The sequence below is a fragment of the Onychostruthus taczanowskii genome, unplaced genomic scaffold, assembly GCF_017590055.1.
Source record: "Onychostruthus taczanowskii isolate IOZ18803 unplaced genomic scaffold, ASM1759005v1 scaffold14, whole genome shotgun sequence".
NCBI lineage: Eukaryota > Metazoa > Chordata > Aves > Passeriformes > Passeridae > Onychostruthus > Onychostruthus taczanowskii.
The window spans coordinates 2677492-2684720 of NW_024498573.1; positions in this window are offsets into that span (position 1 = coordinate 2677492).

Below are 7229 nucleotides of genomic sequence, written 5' to 3' on the forward strand. Positions count from 1 at the left end.
GTTCCTCTGCTCAGCGCCAGCCAGGCAGCACCAGACACTCTTGACCAGCTCCAGCTGTGACTTGGCTGGGAAACTTTATCCCTCTGTTCCCTGCACTGGGATTGTTGGGAAGTAGCCACAGTTCTTGACATTATTTTCAAGTGAAAATGGTCTTTTAGACAACATGTGCTTATTTATGTGCGTGTTCGTGTTTTCAAGTGTGACAGACTTGAAATCTGGTCCTTGGATGCCGTGGTGGTGGAACCAGCAATGTCCTTCACAAACAGGGCACTCCCTGCCTGACTCCAAAGTCCTGAAAACTTAGGAGTTTCTCAGGGTCCAACATCTGATTTACAGTTGGGAATTACAGTGTATATTCATTCTAGAATTCTCCTATTCTGAAGATTGCAGAATCCTTGGTGAATGTTTAAGTTTTCTTACTAATCAAAGTGTAAAACATTGAAATCAATAAGGGTAAAGGTCTGTGTCATTCAAAACTCCAAATAATCTATTGGGAGTGATGGGCTGATTCTGAATTGTTGGTAAGTTTCTTGGGCAATGACACAACAAATCCATTTTGGGTTTCACTTTGCACTGAAGCTGCAAGTAAATGCTACAGGCAGACTCCAGAAGATGGAGGTAAGCCCTGCTGGGAGGAATTCCAGAATTTCCAGTGTGTGTGATTCCCAGCTTTTTCCTTCCAGCACAGTCCCCAGGGGCCCTCTCGGGTGCCAATGGCACTGAAGGAGCTGCCACATTCCAGGCCGGTGCAGGAGGTGGATGGACCCAAACTCCCCTGATTTAGAGGCTGAGCTGATCTCCAGGACGTGCTCTGAGCTGTCAGGTTGTTGTGGGACACTTCCTGCTCAGCCCTGACCCTCCAGCTGCTGCTCCCAAAACGCTCAGTGAGGCTCCAGGGAATCTGGGATGAGCCATAGCCTCGGAAAGGGGAGATGAGGAGAAAAGCTGCCATCCCTTCCTCTGTGTGAAATAAGCTGATTCAGTTTGTCAGAGTGAAAAACAGCCTGTGGGATAAGAATATCCTCACAGCTGTCTGTGCACTCAGAGGAACTGAAGGGGGTGAATCAGTGCTCTGAATACACCACTGAAAGTCTTCCTGCACCCCCATGCTCTGATTGATGCCATCAGATATCACCTGTTTTCATGGCACAGGAACTACAATTTCCTGACTTCTTGTAGGGCTTGTCAGAGAGACAATTGGATACTAAATGCTGCTTTACTTGAATGCATCTCTCCCTAAGGGAAGCTGTCTCTGTCACTTTGTTTATGGAGCCGTGTTCTGTTAAGGTTCCTCCATGAAATTTTCTGCTCCAAAGTTCTCAGTCCTCCTGGTATACATAAAAGACAGAGATCAAGTCAGTGCTTGATTACATTTTTCCTCCTGAAATTTAATCTGGTGAGTCATGAAAGCTGAGATTAAATCCTCTGAGCACAGCATAGGTCAAGGATGACTGTGAGGACACATTTTTGGGTTTGTATTATTCTCAATGTTTAAAATGGATGTAGTTTTGTTGCTGTCAGCTGTGGGGTATTTCTTTATCCCAAAACTTTGAGTTGCTTTGCTTTTCATGGGAGAAGAACATTGGTTTTAAATGGCAGTGATGGGGTAGATGCAGTGGACACACACTCTGTGCCTCAGTAACTCAGACCAGATCTGAAATCCATGGAAGGAGAGCAATGCATTAAAAAAATAAGAAATCTCTGCCAGCCTTGTCCAACCCAAGGCTTGAAAAGAATGTTTGCTCGGTGTAAATCACCATCTGACATGGCTGCTGACTCACAGACCAGGATCAGTTTGCTCAGGGATTGTTCAGGCCTTGCTGTGCATTAAGTTGTCACTTTGGCCAAGTGTCACTTCGCAAGGCAATGCTTGTGGCTTTAAGCTGATACCCAGGGCTGGGCTGGGTTGGGAGCACGTTTCATTTTTCTGAGTTTAAATGGGATTCCTTTCTGAGGCATTCTCCTGCAAGCAGCAGCAACAGCAGCCCCCAGCTCTGCTGCAGTGGGCCAGCTGTGCATGGACAGATGTTGCTCTGTACACACTGGCAAAATCAGCCCAGCTCTTCACTCAGTGGAAAGGGAATTTGCTCAAGCGTTGCTTTTGCAGGGGGTGTCTGTGGAGGAATCTGAGGGCAGAACAAAGCAGTGACTGCTTCCATTTTCTCTGCAGAGGGAGCAATCCATGGAGACAGAGCCCTGCTCTGCTCCTCTCCTGGCAGCATCCTGATGTCTCTGTGGGAGGGAGGAGGGAATGCTCAGTGCCGTTATAGGGTGGCCTTGCTGCTGAGAATCCCAGAACCTTTTGGGTTGGAAAAGAGCTCAGAGTCCATGGAGTCCAAGCTGTGCCCCATCCCCACCTTGCCCCCTGCCCAGAGCACTGAGTGCCACCTCCAGGGATGGGCACTCCTGCAGCCAGGTGTGTTGGTGGTCACACTTTGGCCTGGGATCCTGTTAGATCTCAGAGGACAAGTAAGAAAATGTGAGCTTTCTGTGCCTGGCCTTGGGTTATCCACATTAATGCTGAATCTGGGGATGATCTAGTGATTTTTGCATTTTACATCCTGCATGAGCCAGGATTCTTTCAGCATCTGGAGGGTTATGGCAGGTAGGGCTGAACTTCCTCAGCTGTGTGTTCTCTCAGAATCTAACTGCACATTCCCCTGAATGGAGACTTTTAATCTTTAATATCATAGACTCTGCAGCCTAAAACTTGGTAGAGTTTCCCTGCCTCTGATTTGGAAACAAATATTGATAGCTTGCACATTTAGTTCATTTTTCATTTGGAAAGTGAAATCAGAGCAAGTGAAGTCCTCACCTGCCTTCTGCTTCATCTATTTGCAAATCAGGCTGTGTCATTCTGGTGCAATCTCAGGGCTCATTTTGTCTCCTTGTTTTCTCCAGAGTTTTATTTCCAATTGGCAATCTGTTGAAACACTGTAGCACAAAGTTCTGCTAAGCCAGCGGTTTTGATCTCCTTGACGTGGGTTTTGTTGTAAAGCCCATGGATCTTCTCAGTGATGTGGAAATCTCTCCAGGGGAGGCTCAGGCTTTTATGTAACACAGTTTATAGTCTGCTAAATATTTTTATGCACAGCGTGAAGAGATGGGAGAACTGGCTTCTCCTTATGAGTGGTGTGGAGGAAGGGATTCCCATGTGTGTGGTTTGACAGCAGTGGGAGCTGTGCAGGTTCACTGCTGTGAAATGCAGGTGCTGTTCCATTTTTCTCTGCTGCCCCATTACTGCTCACACAATTAACTGAGAGGCAGGCGAAATGATGAAAGAAGTAAGAAGAAACTGAAGGCAAATTCATTGCTTTGACTTAGCAGAAGTCGTGATTTTTGTTTTTATAATGATTCCTGGTTACACTAATAAATGGTCCCCAGTGTCTTTTGTGCAGTAACCACATACTAATGAAATCCCTCACTCCAGTGACTTATTAAATATTCTGTGAAAATGAAGGCGATAGAATAATTGTTTGTGCTACTGCTGAGGGTGTAATTAACAAGGTCTGAGTGTAGCTGTTGTCAGAATGAGCACACTTTTCCCTGTTCAGTGTCAGAGTCCTCCCTCAGTCCTACCTACATATTCACCCTTTGCAGTTGATCAAGGCAATGTTACACTTAATGAGCAATGACCTTGCCAGAGTTACGTTGAATTTTAGGGTAAGTTTAGGTGAGATGCATGGAAGGAATTGTTCCCTGTGAGGGTGGGCAGGCCCTGGAACAGTGCCCAGAGCAGCTGAGGCTGCCCCTGGATCCCTGGCAGTGCCCAAGGCCAGGCTGGACAGGGATGGGAGCAGCCTGGGACAGTGGGAGGTGTCCCATGCCATGGCAGGGCCAGAATGAGATGATTTTTAATGGTCCCACCCAATCCATTCTGTGGTTCCATGAATTCTGTGGAATCATGTGAGTACTTTCCACTGCAAAGAACGCTCAGATAAACCCAAATCTCCCCCAGCAGCAGAAGGGTGGGTTTTTTCAGGGAATCTCTGACCATGCGTGCAGCAATGTTCCAATGGCTCCTTCCTTCCTTCTCCTTGGCATCAGCTGCAGGCACCAAAAACTGCCTCATTTTAAAAGGACTGTCAGGGCTCACAGATGATGACACATCCTTGGCCAAAGCAAAACTGAAACAATGGAATTCAGGAACCAAGGGGTGAGATGGAGGAGCTGCCATTGAAGCACACAACAAACACACAATGAGGTGCAGGCTGAAAGCTGGAATCTGGGCTATTTTTAACCAGACAGTTGCAGCTGTGGTGAAAAGCTGAGATGTTTGCTCAGGGTGATTAATACAGAGATAGTGGCCAGCTGGTAGTCAGTTCACACATGTGGAAAGGTGGGTGAAGAGCAGTGTGCAGCTAAAATAGCTGAACTTGACAGATCTGCAGAGAGATTTTAGGTGGCACTGATTTTGCTGGGTAGCAGCAGATCCTAAAAAGGATCTGAGCTGAATTTGCATTTGAGATCAAAGTGCTGGCAACGTGCTGTTGGGAAAAGTGGACAAAATGTGCCCCACGAGGTCTGTGTGTTTGCATTAGCAGGGTGGAAGCATTTCTGTGAGTACAGGTGCTGAGAAACCACTGCCTTGGCAGCCGTGGTGCCCTGAGGAGGCCGCAGGAAGGAAGCAGCTGCCAGCTGGCACGGGCAGCTCCTGCCCTGGCAGATACAGCAGCGAGTGTTCCTGCACAATGCGGAGACAGTCATGGAATGAACACGGGGCTCTTTGGGTTTGTGTGTGAGCATTCACTGGGGGGTTGTGGTGTGGGCAGCATTGCAGCTAAAGAAGGGATTTCTTTACCAGGGCTTTGGGATGGATGCACCTGGGGAAGTCTGTAGGCCAGGAACAATTTTTAATGAAGCTTTTGGGTTTAATATTCCAAACTGAACTCACTGGCTGCTGCCCCTCTGGTACAGTTGGTTAGTGCAGGTTTAGACAGTGGAGGGAGTCTGGGTTTGTGGAGGAGTGGAATTGAGAATTGTAGAACCACAGAATATCCTGAGTGGAAGGGACCCACATTGATCCAGGTCCTATCCCTGCACAGCCCCAAAATCCCAGCCTGGGCATCCCTGGAGCGCTGTCCAAACTCTCCTGGAGCTCTGGCAGCCTCGGGCTATGCCCATTCCCTGGGGAACCTGGGCAGTGCCCAGCACCCTTTGGGGGAAGAACCTTTCCCAAATATAGGAGGTCACAGTTGATGTTTGAAGTCACAGTTCATTTCAATGCTCCTGACTCGGTGGTTGTGTCAAACCTACAACCTCCTTTTCAGTCCACAGCCTGCATGAGATGCCCTTTTATAAATAGGAAACAACGAATTACTCTGTCAGGCTGTGCCTCTGCGAGTTGTTTTTCCTCTTTTGCAGCCGCATTCACGACATGCCTTTTGCGGGCAGCGTGTACAAGAGCCGGCAATCCAGGGATGCTTGGCAGGCCGCGCTCGCTCCCGGCCGGAGCGGCGGCACCGGGCAGCGCCGGTTCCGCGGGAGCGGCCGCCACCTGCCGGGGCCCGCCCGCACTGCACCGGCCGGGCCCGGCGCGGGAACCGCTGAGGGGAGAAGGAGCTCCGGGATCACCGAGTCCAGCCTGTGCCACATCCCCACCTTGTCCCTAGCCCAGAGCCACCTCCAGGGATGGGCACCCCAAACCTCCCTGGGCAGTTCCAGTGCCTGAGCACCTTTTCCATGGCGAAATTCCTGCTGATGTCCAACCTGAGCCTCCCCTGGCACAGCCTGAGGCTGTTCCCTCTTGTCATGGTAAACCACCTGGCTGTCCCTTCCTGTCAGGGAGTTGTGCAGAGCCTGAAGTTCCCCCCGAGCTTCTTTTCTACAGGCTGAGCCCCTTTCCAGCTCCCTCAGCTCCGTTCCCTTCTCTGAACACACACAGGGACCCTCAGCCTCTTCAAAGCCTCGGGAATGACCACAGTTTGCTTCATGGTCTCTTTGCATCCATTCCCGAGGGCAACACCATTCATGCTGCCAGTGCTGCTGAAACAATTATGAAAAACAGACATTTTCATAGAATTTATTATTTCTAATTTGCAGCTCTGTGCAAACTGAACTCTGGGAAGTAATCTGGAGCAGCATTTTAGTGACAAAGAAAACATCAGTGGAACTTGATGTAAATTCTTCCCTGTGAGGGTGGTGAAGCCCTGGCACAGGGTGCTCAGAGAAGCTGTGGCTGCCCCATCCCTGGAAGTGTTCAAGGCCAGGTTGGATGGGGCTTAGAGCAACCTGGGATAATGGAAGGTATCCCTGCACATGGCAGGGAATGGAACTGGATGGTGTTTAAGGTTTCTTCCAATCCAAACCATTCCACGATTCTGACTTGAGCTCTTCAGTGGTTTGAGAATGCCAGTTGTCACCGTACATAGCCAACAAAACCCATGGCTGCAATGGGACCCTGAGCTTCTGCATGGGCTGGACTGACCTGCCAGGCATCCTGTCAGTGTCACACATCTGTTGCTGCCTGAAGGTCAATAAGGTATTTGATGTTTCATTACTGTTCAGCACGTGGCTGGAGTGGGTGCACTGTTTGGAGAGGAAATCCCTGTGTCAGTGCAGGCACTGCAGCAGCACCCACACCAAAGGGATGCCAGGGTTCCCCCCTGTAGAGACAAACAAGCCATCAAACAACCTTCAGCCCGCAGTCCTTTTAGCACTGGTACAAACAGATCAATAACTTCCATGAAATGTATCAATACGTGCTTCGGGCAGCAGTAATGTATGCTAAACTCTAGCCCTGGCCTAGGGACAGGGGGACATGCAGCCCCTCAGTCCCTGCTCTACTCACCGACCCCCGGCTCCCCTCAGTCCCCGACTCCTCTCACCTCGCTGCCCTCTCAGTCCGGGCTGGTCTCACAACCCTGGGCTCCTTTCACTGAGCTATCCCCGGTTCCCCTCACAGACCCCCAGCCTGGCTCCTCTCAGTCCCTGGTTCCCCTCATTGACGCCTGAATTCCCCTCGCCGCCCCTCAGCCCCGGCTCCCCTCAGCGACCCCTCAGTCCCCCGCTCCCCTCGCCGCCCCTCAGCCCCGGCTCCCCTCAGCGACCCCTCGGTCCCCCGCTCCCCTCGCCGCCCCTCAGCTGCGGCTCCTCTCAGCCCCCGGTTCCCCTCACTCAGCCTTAGTCCCCGGTTCCCCTCAGCCCCCGCTCCCCTCACCAACTCTCGTCTCTCCTCACTAAGCCTCAATCTCCGGCTACCCTCACAGCCCCCAGCCCCGGTTTCCCTC